We start from the raw sequence: 15,792 nt of genomic DNA, 5'->3' as shown, positions 1-15,792 counted from the left end.
AAGCAGATACTACCTATCAATGTTTCTTTTCAAATACAACACTCAATAATATTAATTCAGCACTGGAAAACTCAGTATTATTACTCTTGTTGTGTGGGCTTTAAATCACTTTGATGATTTATAGCAGTTTAAATGATTTGAATATAGATTTTAGATATTGATGATAGGTTTCTGATTGCATTCAACTCTTTCTCATTTCGGTACTCAAGGTTTCAAAGTTTACAAATTGTGAAGGAAAAAGATAACCTGAATGACAAATCCAACAGTGCAAAAGCTAAAGAACACTTAATGAAACAAGAAGGAAGCTGATGTAAAACAGATATGAGTAAGTACTTCTTTCTTTCTCAAAATTTTATCCACAGAAAGTTTTGTAAACAGAACCTGCAGATTTGGCAAGGAATTAGACAAATTGGTGAACAAGATAAATAAATGGTTACTAGTTTTGAATGTACGCTGCAGCACCCCTCATAAATGAGTTACAGACACTGAGAGAATGCAAGGGAAATGAAAGCTGTGGACAGTCTCGCCTATTGCTCTGTTGGTAACAGAAAATTAAGCTGAAAGTACTAATGATTTCACTCGGCAAGATATTTCTTGTGTTGTTACTAAAAGTGGAACAGTTCATGCTACAATGTCATATTAAAACTTTTTGATATTGAAGAGTGTTTTACAATAAATGATTGGTATAAAGCCTTCCAGAGTTAGAGAAATCCCAGAAACCAGCTAAATTATCCCAGTACCGAAAGGGATTTTGGCCTGGAATCCAGTGGATTTTCAACAATGGTCCAGAAAACAGCATCTAAAATATTCTACTATAATTTTTATTCTACCAGAGTGGCTATAAAAATATAACTAAGGAAGTTTATTGTAAGATCTGATTTTGTTTTATTTTAGGGTAGGATCTGTTTATTATTCTCTTTTCCTACTCTTCACCTCTCTCTCTGTTTCCTGCATGCCAGAATTTTCCTTGGGAAAACATGGAAGTAAATATCCATAGCAACAGAAAACATTTGGCCAGAGAATGGCCTTCGTGAAGGGTCTAGAAAACATGTCTTATGAGGAACATCTGAGGAAACTAGGTTTGTTTAGCCTGGAGAGGAGAAGGCTCAGGGAGGACCTCATTGCTGTCTACAGCCACCCAAAAGGAGGCTGTAGTGAGGTGGAGCCAGTTTCTTCAACTCTGCCTGCAGTGAGAGGACCAGAGGAAATGGTCTTAAGCTGAGACAGGGGAGATTCAGATTAGATATAAGAGAATTTTTCACTGTTAGTATGGTCAGGCATTGGAATATGTTGCTTAGGCAGGTGGTGGAGTCACCATCCTGGAGGGGTTCAAGAGGTGTCTGGTGCTGGGTAATATAGCTTAGTGGTTTAGGGGTTACAGGGGTAGTGTTGGGTTGATGGCCATCATTAAATTTTTAAATTTATTCCTCTTTCTTCCAAGAAAAAATACAAATTTCTAGCAGTGTTATATTTTCAATAAGGAATATGTTTACTTACCTGCCTTAAAGGATTCTGAGAGGTGGTTTTTAAATTTCCATAAAACTCAGTGCTTCATAGTAATACACAGGTATTTAGTGTGATTTAAGCAATCAGTATTGAGGAGATGGGTTGCCTCATAATGGTCACTTCTGCTTAGTGATGCCTGATCACATCCTTCCAGAAGCAAAGCAGCAAGCTCATTGCAGTACATCATGGACATAAAGCTCTGTAAACCCAGGCAACTTCCTAAACAATGATGATCCGGCATTTTATATACTGGAATGTTTAAGTACTTTTTTTCCCATGGTTTTAATGAGAAGTTTAATTTTGCCTAAATAATGAAGATATGAATGGACAACCCACGTTTTTTATAACAAGGGTGACTAAACTTTAGTCAAAATATCATGTGAATTGCTAGTAGGCTATGTTTTATCCGAATAAAGGGGAACTAATTCCATCCTCTTTGGTCTTTGATATTACAAGCATAGATTATGTTATGCTGTGTTCTTTGGTCTGACTCTTCAGATTCATACTGGATTGTGTTTCAAAGTGGCTTTTTTTCCTTTCAGGTAAAAAATGAAGAAAGATTTAAGGGTTTGTGTTAGGTGCTTTGGGGATGTGTGTGCTTTAAAAATGTTCCAGGATCAGAATAATTCTTGTGAAATTTTTCACTTTCTTCTGTTCAACAACGGTCAGGCTAACATCTTTTGGTGATACATATGCACAAATGCACATGTATATATTCAGTAAAATGCCTTAATCCCATGACAAGACAGAAGAATGGAAGAATGATGCCTTCTGTACTTTTTCCACATCTGAGTCTCCCAGTTGCTCCTAGAAGCTACTGGAGAAAAAGGGGTTGTAAGCCTAAAACGAAAAAGTGAAAAAGTAGAAAAAGTGTAAGATCCCAAATGCACTGTTTCTCACTTTTATTATTTCTTGCATTTATTTCTAAAATAACATTTCTAGGTATTTACAATGTAAAGAGATTTAAATGTTTGGACTTGCTTGGAAACTTGTCTTGAACTTTGCTCTAATATTTTGTTCTGAGGCTTTATGATTTGGCTTTAGTAATTGATACTAATGATGCAGGTGCTCCCCTCTGAGCAGGCTGGTGTCCCATTTTGGGAAGCTGTACTATCACCCTACACAAGAGGCAGGCAGTTCCTGTTACATTAACATAACCTTACTGTAACATGCACCACCTTCAGCTAGTGATATGGTACTGTCATGAAAATTTTTTTCAAGTGTTGACAGTTATAGAAGACTGTCATCCATCTGATAGTTGCTTGAGAATGAGACTGTAGTAAACATGAGGTTTATCATTGATCCCTCTTCTTACCGAATGTTTCTGGCAGTACAGAAAGAGGGTAAGGAATGAGCCACTCTCTATAACTGGAACACCACTGGAGCCTATAAACCCTGCATGCCTACAATAAGGAGGGATATACTAGCAATGAATGCTGAACTTCAGAGATTTGGATTTAGTGTCTTCTCTTCTGTGGATTTCTTCTGCGTTTTTGGGAAGTTGCTGGAGCTCTTTTTACCTGTGTTCCCCATCTGGTATTGGAAAATAATAAGCAGTTACCTCAGAGGGAAAACAACTCTACTAATATCTGAGGGACAAAAGGCTGAGTGGGAACTGAAAGCTTCCTCTGTAAGCAACAACCAAGAGGAGCTGAACAGCATAGACACAGTAGAGTGCACCAGGGAAAGCATACATCAGTCCAGCATGGCCTGTCCTCTTCAGTTTTAAGGTCATTGGTTTGGCAGAAATATTGAGCAGATGAGACCAGCAAGGAAAAAAGAAGACTAACAGTTCATATATTGCGGTGCTAAATGATTTAATGACTTTTTTCCCCCCAATAAAAGCAATGCCTGTAAATAACATTAATTTTGTTTTATTAACAAAAAACACATAAATACAGATGTGGAGGGATTGGGTGAAAACTTGAATTCTGAGGTCCTTTCAGACTTGAATTATTCTATCAACTACCAGAGATTAAGAAAACTCTGGGTTTGAATTTTTAAACCTATATTGTTCTGAATGGGACAAAAGGGAAAATCAAGCATAGGCATATCCTTCTTCTGCCTACTTTCCTGTCAAAAAACTTTGAAGGGAATCACAAGTATTTCTACTTTAGCAAAATACTGTGAAGAATAAAGCAATTAAAAACACAATGCTTACCTTGTACTGGTTTATCATTGTCTCTTAAACCCAAGGTTGAGGGCATTTTTTAAAATTTTCAGAAAACAAAAAACAGAGGAAATTTGAGTTACTGTGACTGTATCTGAAGCCTTGATCTGTTTCTTCAACTGTAAGATCAGTGCTTCAGTGCTTTGATGATTGAATAGAAGAATATTGAGATTTAAATTCTTTACTTCAAAATCATAGTTGCAACATGACGAGGTAGTGAACTATGTAATCAAAATCACAGGGGAGGTTGCTTATAAGCCCAAAGGTGGGAAAAAAAAAAAAGAAAAAGACATTGCCTTCTTGTGTTTTTGCGGAGGAATTTTCTAAAGATGGTCTTTCTTTCTCAACTCACATGTTCCTACTTGAGACCTTCTAACTATCCTAAGATAGAAGTAGTGATTTATAATATATAAAGTTTCAGATTGTTTTTGGTTCTATAAACACTCCAGATGCAGCTTACAACTGCGCCCTCTTGTCCTATGCTAGTTGCCTGCGAGAAGAGACCAACCCCCACCTGGCTACAACCTCCTTTCAGGTAGTTGTGGAGAGTGATGAGGTCTCCTCTGAGCCTCCTCCTCTTCAGGCTGAACAACCCCAGCTCTCTCAGCCTCTCCTCACAGGACTTGTGCTCCAGACTCTTCGCCAATGTCATTGTTCCTTCTCTGGACACACTCCAGAACCTCAACATCCTTGCTGAACTGAAGGGCCCAGAACTGGACACAGCATTCAAGGCATAGCCTCACCAGCACTGAGTACAGAGGAAGAATCACTTCCCTAATCCCTCTGGCCACACTGCTCCTGATACAGGCCAGGATGCCCTTGGCATTCTTGGCCACCTGGGCACACTGCTGGCTCATGTTCAGCCTGCTGTCAATCAGTACCCACAGGTCCCTTTCTGCTTGGCTGCTCTCCAGCCACTCTGTCCCCAGCCTGTAGCACTGCAGGGGGTGGGTTGTTGTGGCCAAAGTGTAGGACCCGGTACTTGGCCTTATTGAACTTCATCCTGTTGGATTTGGTCCATCTATCCAGCCTGTCCAGGCAGGTCCCTCTGCAGAGTCCTTCTTCCCTCCAGCAGATTGACACTCCCTCCCAGCTTGGTGTCATCTGCAAATTTGCTAATGGTAGATTTGATCCCCTCATCCAGACCGTGAGTAAAGACACTAAACAGGACTGGGCCCTGGGGGACACCACTACTGACTGGCCACCAACTGGAGGCAGCAACATTCACCACTAAAGTCTGGGCCCAGCCATTCAGCCAGTTCTTAACGCAGCCAGGAGTACACCTGTCCAAGCCATGGGCTGCACCTTTTCAGGAGTATGTTATGGGAAATGGTGTCAAAGGCTTTTTGTCTAGGTAGACTACATCCACAGCCTTCCCCTCATCCAGCAGGTGGGTCACCTGGTCATAAAAGGAGATCCAATTGGTCAGGACCTGTCCTTCTAAATCCATGCTGGCTGTGTCTGATCCCTTGGCCTTCCTGTAGGTGCCATGTGATCGTACTCAAGATGATCTGTTCCACAACCTTGCTGGGCACCAAGGTCAGACTGACAAGTCTGTAGTTTCCTGGATCCTCCTTCCAGCCCTTTTTATGGATGAGCATCACATTGGCAAACTTCCAGTCATCTGGAACCTCCCTCGTTAGCCAGGACTAATGATAAACAAAGGAAAGTGGCTTGGCAAGCTCATCCATCAGTTCCCTCATCACCTTAGGAAGGATCCCATCTGGTCCCATAGACTTGTGAGGATCTAAGTAATGAGGTCATCAGGTCATCAGGTCACTAACTGCTTCCACCTGGATTTCAGGGGGCCTATTTGGCTCACTGTCCCTGTTCACCAGCTCAGGACAGTTGTCCTGAGGATGACTTGTCTTATGGTTGAAAACTGAGGCAAAGAAGGTGTTAACTACCTCAGCCTTTTCCTCATCTTTGGTGACTATATTCCCCTCTGCATCCAATAAAGAATGGAGGTTTTCTTTGCTCTTCCTTTTGCTATTGATGTGTTTATAAAACACTTTTTTTTATCCTTTAGAGAAGTGGTCAGATTAAGTTCAAATTCTGCTTTCACCTTTCTAATTTCCTTTCTGCATGACCTAATGATATCCTTAAACCCTGTCTGAGTTGCCTGCCCTTGAAGTAGAGGTGATAAACCCCCTTTTTTTCCCTGACTACACCCATGTACATACCTTCCAGGTCTGCAAGGATTTGTAGCTAAACAAATCTCTTCTTTGGAGGAGAAACTGGGGTCCTGATGCTCAATACCAATGGAAAGAGATGGCATGTTTTCAGTAACCAAAATGTTTGTGGTAGACTGAACTTCCATTTATGAAAAAGAATAGTAGCACTGCAGCAGTTGTTCTCTGTCTTCAGTTTTAGGGCAGCTGTTTTGAGATTCTAGATGACTGAAGTTATTATGTCACAGGTGTTATTAAAATTCCTTCTCGTTTTCTCTCCCTTCACTCCTTTAATCAATAATGTCCATTTCCCCAGAAAGACAGCTTTTGGTTTTTTCTGTTGTTCTGTTGTGGACTAAATTAAAACATTGTGCTTTACTGTCAAGGAATCCTACCTTCTTCACGTGTACGAGATGCCTGAAGCACAAAAGTCTGGTATGCTATCAAGGGGATTGGTGGTCTCCAGATCTGCAGTTCCACAAGCTATGTGCAGGACTTACTGGCTGGTCTTGGACTGCTTTCTTGCCCCTTTGATGGTTTCACAGTAAAGTGATAAGTGGTTAGAGGAAACATTTTTCTTCCTTGTATGAGTGTGACTTGTTTAAAGAGAAGGGCCTGCATTTGCTATAAGAGGAGGTTTCACTGGGATGCCTGTGAGTGGGCCGGCACTTGTTTATTTTTAGCTCCACAGCTGTATTTGTTATCTTAGAAGCCTGCATTAACTGAAATACCTAGGCACTGGTAAAGACATTCAAGTTGTTGGATATGGTACACCGTGTAGCAGTTTTCTTCAGCCTGAAGACTTTAGAAAGCAACCCAAAGTAGGATGTTTAAAGGACTTGTTTTAATGAGAAGTCCGTCCTTCTGTAACTAGTTATCTTTATCCTTGTGTACACTAGTCATCTTACGTATGCATGTCAAGTTGGGCACTCAGCTGAGAAATGCTGTGTCAAACAAGTTTTTTTTTAAAATCTTGGCTGTAAGATGGGTGAAAGTTTTGTTTATCAGTTTCTAAAAGCAAGTGGGTTTGTAGTGTAGAAGGTAGGTAAGAATTACAGCTTCCACTGCAAAGTTACCAAGCACTCTCTCAAAAAGCTGGTGCTGATGTGTCTTCTTTGAACAAAGAAACTGAATTTGGAAAATACCAGTGCAAGTATGTGTAGGAAACAGCTCTGCTTCCCAGTAAATGGCTGTTGTAATAATTATTCCTTCCTTTTGCCTTGACAGCATGATGCTAACTAGCAGTTTGCAGCAAAGATAAGACAGTGGGGGAGGTACATACATGAAAACATCAGTAACAATCACACTCTTAGTTTTGTAAGGCTGGAATTCTTCCAAAATGTGATTTTCTGGTTTTACCTGATCTACCACAATAATCTCTCAGATAGTGCTTTGACAGTGGCATTTATTAAATGTGAAAATAGAGACATTGGATGTCATAAATTTACAGGACTAGCAGTCTTTGATCAGAGTGATTGTTTTGGCAGAGAACAAAAATAGCATGTATATATAACATTGAAAATGCACGTTTGTACTGTTATAGACAAGTTTCTGCACTCTAGCAGTGCCAGCATGCTTTACAAGTTGCCAAGTGATCTTCCCAGATTGGATTTAGGTTTTGGATATTTGACACTGTTTATGGGTGAACCTGGAAGCAGCAGTAGGGAATGTGTAACCATTTGTCCCTCTTTCACTAGGTTTAAAGTGCTTAAATCCAGTGGGATCAAGGTTGCCTCTGTTAAAGGGGGGTGGTTACACCTGCACTAAATCCCCAAAGTTATGTCAGCTATGAAACACAGAAGTTGTCTGCATTCATTTCTTATAGGAAAGGCATAACTAGGTGATTCCTCTGGTGTCACCCTAATGAATAAATTAAATCTTTGGAAGCAACATTTCAGTTCCTTGTGGAATTGCACATGATTTTGCAAAAGGTTTGAATGCAGCTTCTGGGAAACTGAACTACCACATACTATGAGAGGCTGAAGTACAGCAAAGTAGCTAATGACTGTTGGATGAAAAAGAATTTATTATTTCTGTGCACTAAAGATCAGTAGGAGATAACTGTATCCCGTCAATTGTGTTGACCCTTGCTATGATTAGATATTTAAAGTAAACTGGCAGATGACTGTAAGATGCTGTCTTGATTTGGTGTTTCATACTGACATATGATATTTGATTATTTATCTCTAAATTTAATACCTAGGATTGCTATGTCTTGGAAAATATTTCTTATATTATTTACAGTTCTATTTGAATTCCACTTTTTCAAAGTGGATATCTATAGATGGTGCACAATAGTTTAAGCTTTTAAATTCTGTGGTCCTTGATTCAATATTAAATGTTTACTAAAGTGATGGTTTCCACAGTGTATGTAGTAAAAGCGAAGACCTACAGGAAGAGGTGTGAACTTTAGGTACATGTTTTACTAATTTTTTTCCAGAGGGGATTGTGTTTGTGTTCTCAGCCATGATGTTATGCATCAGTTTTATGCAGGGGGAGAAAAACAAGGGCAAATGGAAATGGAGAATTGTAACAAATGTGGATGAGAGAAAGTAAGGTCCCTCCAATCTTCCAGTTCTAACACAGAAACCATCACAAGGAAAAGAAAGAAGAAAATTGCAGTGCCAAAAGTACAGTCACTGAGACTTCTTGACACATCTGTGTGAGCAAGCAGTTGTTTTCCCCCATTATTATCATTAACTGCATTAAATGAAGTAACAAATAAGCAAGATTTTTTTTCCTCCAGGATCTGAGGAATCAATGGGTCAAAATTTGAGGAAGTTCTAAAACCCCAGCCAAAATCCATGGTTAGTGTTCAAACTCAGGCATGTTCAGTCATACATTTTTCTCTCGCTTTTAGTGATCTTTCAAAGTACTGCACAAAGATTTGTATGTCCATTTTGGCAGACAATATCGAATGCATTACAGCACTGTAATATGTAGTACAGCATGGTTGTCACATAAAAATAAGCATTCAGTTTAATGTTTGTATTGCTAAGCACAGGTGTTTATATTCTTAGAATATACTTTAGCAAGAGTTGCAGGATCAGATGAGTTATTCTCTACACATGACCTCAACAAAAATATTTTGAGAAATTGGACTTAAATAATACATGAATTCATGCTAGACCTCCACAAGGTCACTCTATGCTCCTCTCAGTGAGAGAAAACAAAGTGAAAACAAATACGATAAAGGCGATCAAAGTGGCAGATGATATGTGAAGTTCAGAAAGCAGAAATCAAAGTATTCAGAAACTAAAGTTTTCTGAGGTGACCAGAAGTACTTTAGAATGCAGTTGAGCATATAGATAAGATATGTTATTGGTATTTAGAATGGTGAGATGAGCACTAGAGAGAAAAACTTAGTTTGGTAAGAAAAAAAAACCTAACCCTAACCAAACCAAAGCAAACCACTCCTCCTCCCCCTGGTTAAAAAAAAAAAAAAAAAAGCTGCAAGACAATGCTTAATAAATCTAGTATTTGAATTATGTTGTCCTTTCTCTCACAAGGTAACAGCTCTTCATGGGAGCTGTTCTACTGCTCTTTAGATGTTTTCTGTATAAGGAGGTGCTTGATTTGACCTAGAAAAAGCAATTTGGTTCATAACAAATTTTTTGTTGTTGTTGTTGTGTTATTCTCCTTTCATTGTACATCACAGATGTGCCTAAAGCCACACTCAGGATAACTTCTGTGAATCTCTTCTCTCTTGGGTAAAATCAAATAAATCAGAAAATAGTGGGAAAGAATGGTTTGAATTCAGAAGCAGCTGTGCAAGATCTTAAGAGCAAGGAAGCAACTGAGAAGCATGTTGTGATGGTTAGTTGCTCTTCAGTTTCAGGGGTGAGGGTGGAACTCTTTCCATTGTTGATGCAGTAGGCTTTTATAAATTTAATCTTGAAAAACTAAAACATACTAAATATTGAGCTTGCCTGTGTAACATATTGTTGATAAAGAGGCACTCAAAACAATTAGCTCTGGGTTTAATTTTCTTAATGCAAAGCTGTGCAATTTCATACTATGGTTGTATTTCAAATGTTGCTTGTGAATTCTCTGTTATACCCTCTTCTAGACCTCTGCTTATGCAAGAGTACATTTGAAATCTTGATTGTTGTTCCTGGATGGGTATGAGGGTAGGTTCTTCTTTTTAGTCATGCTAGAGCTCTGCAATGAGAAAATCTGAAGAGCAGGGAAGAAGAGGAAATGATTTTATGGAAGGACACATGCCTATCCCAAAACTGGTTGCATTAGAAACTCTGCCACTGGATTTAGCTGATTTAAAAACATTGTGTTCACAGAGTAGGTTGGCATTACCTGTTTTTAGAGCTGTAATAGTTCTGTAATAGTTCCTCTGTTCAATGCAGTCAAAAGAAGTCAGGTGTTAAAAGTTATGAGGAAAGGGATAGAAATCAGTGTTTTTCCACAAAAAGTTTCCATGGAATGTGATCATCTTTAATACTATAGACTTGAAAAGGTTCAAAGACAAGCAGTAGAGGTGCTATGGGGATGGCTTCTGTGCCGGGAATGCTTAACTGGTTGGGTAAGACTTCTCAGCCTGGAAAAAGGATGCCTGTGTGTGATAGATGCTTGCAAAGTGGGTGACATGAATACAGTATATAAGCCGTAATTGTTCACTGTGTTTTCCTGTGACTAAATCCACTGTACAAATTCGGTACGTTTAGCATTGATGATCTCATCTTTTGGCAAAGCAACACCATCATTCCATCCCTGAACTCTGTGGAGGCAAACCACACTGGATTACTCAGACTGCAGGGTAGGGATCACTTTCAGTCGTGAACACATTTAACAGACCAAGTGCAACCCATATGACCTTCAGGCTGTCCCAGGAGAGTAACTTTGATTGTCTTTACATTAGTTTAATTTGGAATTACAAAATGCACAATATGTGCACAAACAGGAAGGCATATGGCAGCACCTACACGTACACTTGTTTTTTTCTTAACAATTAATACCACATTAATCTCCTCATCAGGCTGGTTTCCAAGTCCCAGGATATGTTTTATGCTTCTGCAAACTATAGAACTGCTATTTATGATGACGATGAAGGAGAAGGAAAAGTATGGATGTGTCAAATATCAGAAAAAAATAAGGAATTTTGTCAACAGAGAAAGGATGTTTTTGTCTGCCTTCACCAAGACTTCTTTTACATTTTTTAAGAGTCACTTGCCACTTGACTGTTACTGAAGAATCCTCAGAAATGCTTAACAAAAGTGTCTTTAAGTACTCAAACTCAACCTGGAAATGAACGCTAATTAAAAGCACTTAAAAAATTGTTCTGTACAACAAAAGCATTTCCTTTGACATGTTATAGCCCTTGATACTGAAAAACACACACAGAAATGACACAGATACTTCAATTAGCTCTGAAAGCTTTCTTAAACAGTTAGAATGAGGGTATTGGTTTATAGCGTTGTACTACATATTTAAATGTCAGAAGTATAGGTCTTAACTCAAAAAAATGACAAACAATTTTACCTTAATGTGTAAACTCCGCAAGTGAGTTAAATATTCAATGGCTTTTTTTTTTTTCTTAGCAACCATTTTCTGTTTCCTTTTCCAACATTCTCTGAGCTTATAAACCAGGGTTTAGTTTGCTGTTGTGGTCATAAAAGATATGGTTGCTACAATCTTATTTATATATGCAAATTTTATGTATATTTATACTACAAGTGGAGGATCTCAATCAATAAAAATTCAGATTTAAATAATTTTATTTCTCCATCAAATTACTGCTATAAGAGAAACAAGTGTGATACAAGCAACCTAAATTGCTAAATTGAAATGTCTTTTCATTTTACAGTGGTAAAAGTAGCACTTTTTTCTTTTTTTGTCAGTTTGAGTGTTGTGAGAAGAGTGATTTTCATACAGTGAGATGGAATAATTTTTGAGAAAATAAGTTTTCTCATATATAAGCTCAGTGTCTAAAGAGTTGACTGGTATTTGAGGCAGACTTGGTTAGGCTGGAGGCAGCATTAGCTACATTGCTTCTTATTCTAGAAGTTTGAAACCAGTAAGTTAGAGAACTTCTCACAAGATTAAAAAGTTTGCAAACCATAGAGCAGACACCTGCCAAGAAACACTGTTTCCCTTTTCCCTGCCTCAAGCAGGAGATGTCAAACCTCTTATGATGATGTCAAACCTTCATTCTATGCTAGCATGTCATGAGAATCTGCTAGAACTTGTTTGGCTTAGCAAGACTGCAAAATGCCTTCTCAAATGGGTTAGATGTTTTTTTCTTCCTTTGCATTTCAGAGAAAGTTGCAGGGAGAAGTTGTGAGAAAGCTCTCTCTCTTCCTCGTATGCAGGGAGATAACATGTTTGCAAACATGTACAAGACCTCCTCGGGCCAGAGAGGGTGTGGGAGGAGAGAGAGAAGATACAAAAAGCTTTGGAGAAGGCTTTGGAGAAGGCCTTTTTTCCCTGGGGACCCACCGTGTACAGTATTTTTAAGAAGTAGTCCTTGTATCTGAAATAAACCAGTTTTTTAATTCTTCCACTGTCTTGGCATTCTGGAGAAGAATACCTGTGTATGTTTTACCTTACAAGAAAGAATGGTTTCCCAAAAGTAATCCACTTCTTTGAAGGGTAAATAACATCTACATCATCCCTCCCACATGAACTTTCATATTGAGGGCAGCTATACAACATAACCAGCATCTTGTTGGTCTTACCTACAGTTTACCAGTACTCCCAGAGAGCGAGTGTGTACACTGGATTACTCATTTTTTCATATGCCACCCTGTCTTACTTTTGGACTGCCTATATTATACACAAAGACAGTAAAATAGAGATTCTTTATCCTTTTGGTTTGTGGTCACAGGGCAAATCTTGGGATAAACATGTTAGACAATTTGAATATGTGACCCAACTAGTCAAGTCCTCTTCAAAATTAAAAACTTATTTCAACATACATATCTTTCACATTCTTCTTTTCCTGAATAAGCCATTTCCTGGTTTGAATGAGAAATCTGGAAAGCAAGAGTGGAAAGGCATATCTATAGAAAGCAGGCCCTGCAAGAGATACCAGACCCCCCTGTGTCTTCGTGATATGACGTGGTGAAACGACCTTGTCTGGGGTTACGAAGCCCACGGAAGACCCCTCGGTTGGAGGCGATGGGGCCGAGAGAGGCTTGGATACCTCCCTCGTGAGTGCTGGCAGAAAGCCAGCTATCAGCTGCTGTATGCATGTGAAGAAGACAGACTGGTGCCTCAGAAGATGCTGCTGCTTAAGGACTGGAAGGGATCTGTCTTTCTTTCCCTCCTGGACTTTTATTTGGAGGGGAGAAGAGATCTGATCCACTGTAAATAATATATGTCATGGTAGAGATAGTTTGTGATCATGTGTATAATGTGATATGGTATTTATTTGTACAGTCGTTGTAATATATTCCCTTTCCCCCACTTGAGTCTGGTGTGTTTTGTCTGGGAAAACCCATCTCACATTAGGTTGAGATGTGGGAGGGGGAATGGAGCTAGGGAATTGGATTTTGGGACTATCTCAAACCATGACAGAGTCCTTGAAGAAATGTGACAAAATCCAAAACCTCATTGAGCAGAGTCTATTTTGGGGCTTATACTGACATCCGGGAAACTTTAAAAAAACCCAGACCATGAGATTCATGATTCATTCAGCCTAATCTTTTTTTCTGGTTAATATTTTGTTTATAACTTATAGGTACAAATGTGGAAACGGCAAAAACAAGTATGTTTTTTCTTCAAATAATTTCAAAATTTTAAGCACAGTCCACCCCTTCCAGTTGGAAAGCCATTACCAGTGATCGTCAAAGTAAGAGATGAAAAAAATAGTGAATAGTTTTAGTTGATCTCTTTTTTTACTTCAGTTTTTTGACTGGGCCAATTGGCTCAGCAGGTATTGTTACATGTCGTTTCTGAGGAGGCTTCCTGCTGGCAAATTGGTTTGAAATCAAGAATTGCATTTATAATCTTGACAATAAAACCTATGAGAAACATGTTAGTGAAGGCTGGATGAAAGGGAGATCATCTTTTCTTCCAAAACTCAGGCACAAGAGTTTTCAAACTACGTTCTCTCTTATTTTTAGCAAAGAACTTTTGATATACAATACACCAGCCAGAAATATTTAGCAGTAGATACATTTTTTAACTATTGAATTTGTGCATACATTTGATAAATCAGATAGTCAGGTTCACAGTTTTGAGGCCCAAGTAAACACTATGAAACTATATTATGTTTATTAATATAGCAGAGAAGGATTGAGATACCAATACTTGTATGGATTTTGAAATTAACTTATTTTGTTTGATTTCTTATTTGTTGTATAAATCATGTTCATGTTCATGGCTGGGCTTTGCGAACTAAGATTTGGGAAGGCTCTATCCACATTTGCTACAGGCACGCTGGTGGCTTATGAGGCCAATACGTGACAGACATATCCGATTGCAAAAGGCACAGCAGAAAGACTCCTTAGATGGTGTATTCTGCAATACACGGTTCTTTCTGCATTGCCTTTTCTCCTCAAGGGTGATCCTGCATGTGTCCTCATGTTGTATAAATATTACACTTATAAATCACCTTTTTTTACTATATCTGTATTTTTCTGTTTCTTTAAATATATACTTCTCTAGTCAGTCCCTGTCACCACCATGCATTCAGGTAAAATTCCTTCTGAAATAAGTAAGAACTGTGTAGGAAGTTTGCATAGTTACTGCAAAATACACGTGAAGATTGGGGAAAAAAATAAACTAAGTTTACCCTAGAACAGGAATTTTAGTTCGCTTCAGTTCACATCTCCTCTTCAAAGCCTTCAGTTTCTTGCAACAGGTAATACCTGTAAACCCCAGACAAGGGATTTACCATTAGTAAGGAGGAAGTAAAAGCTGTGAAGTTTACCCTGCCCTCTGATCACATCCAGGTGGGCATAGTAATCTTTTGGGGAGGATTCATTTTCCCTAACTTCAAATATGTACAAGTTACTTATAGGATATACCTTAAAGGATGGTATCCTTTTGACTAAACATTCACTTGGCAATATGGTTACTAGATCAGAGGAAGAAAATTGCATTTAGTGTAAGAATTTCACCGTTAAGGACAATTTCCATTTTATGCAGATTATGTTAATCTAAGCCACTGTAAGGCAGTAACCAGACTTCTTGCTACTTCCTTTCTTTTCCATTCCCAATGGCACAAGTAGTCATAACAGGTACATTTATCCTTTAGCTTGACACCATTCGATTCAAATAACTTTTTGTCCTTGAATGGACAGATAGCACAAAGTGAAGGTTTCATATCAACAAATGCAAAGATAAAGAGAATTTCAAAAGTAGTACGGTACTTCCTTCTCTCGCTGCCTTGAGCAACAGTGTTTCTGTTGTTTTTAAAAAAAGGTAACCTATGTATGTACCAAATCTTCCTTTTCAACTGGAGCCATTATCATAATGGTCTACCAGGAGTCAACAACCACTTGACTGAAATGATGTATAAATATTTTCAGAGAAGTACCGTCAATCTCATAGGTACTGATGGATATAATAAACCTTCCTTAGTATTGAGAGGAAATGTGATGACAGTTTTTCCATGAAGGATGGAAAATTACAAAGAAACAGGTACCAGAGAAAACAAAATAATTCCTCTGATATGTTGGTGACAACATGATGGGTTTTGAATGAAACAATCATGATCACATTGTTAAGTGAGATTAAGATACAGACAATATACAGTTATAGGGAAATAGGCTGAGAATGTGGAAGCAAATAAGCAGTACAAGAAAGGAGAGAAAATTTTGAGCAAGTTTTGTTCTGATTCCCTTAAAATCTGGTTTATGCACAGTAATTTAAAAGATGAACATCTCTAAAAGACAAACGATCTGCAGAAGCACAAGTTTGCAATATGAAGAGTAAGTCCCATTGATTATCCAGGCATTATATTTCACATGCTTCATTTACTATGCT

This window comes from Manacus candei, unplaced genomic scaffold (assembly GCF_025592945.1).
Source record: "Manacus candei isolate 608988 ecotype Guabito, Panama unplaced genomic scaffold, ASM2559294v1 h1tg000028l, whole genome shotgun sequence".
Taxonomy (NCBI): Eukaryota; Metazoa; Chordata; class Aves; order Passeriformes; family Pipridae; genus Manacus; species Manacus candei.
The sequence above is the reverse complement of the archived record's forward strand: the minus strand, read 5'-3'. Positions refer to the sequence as shown.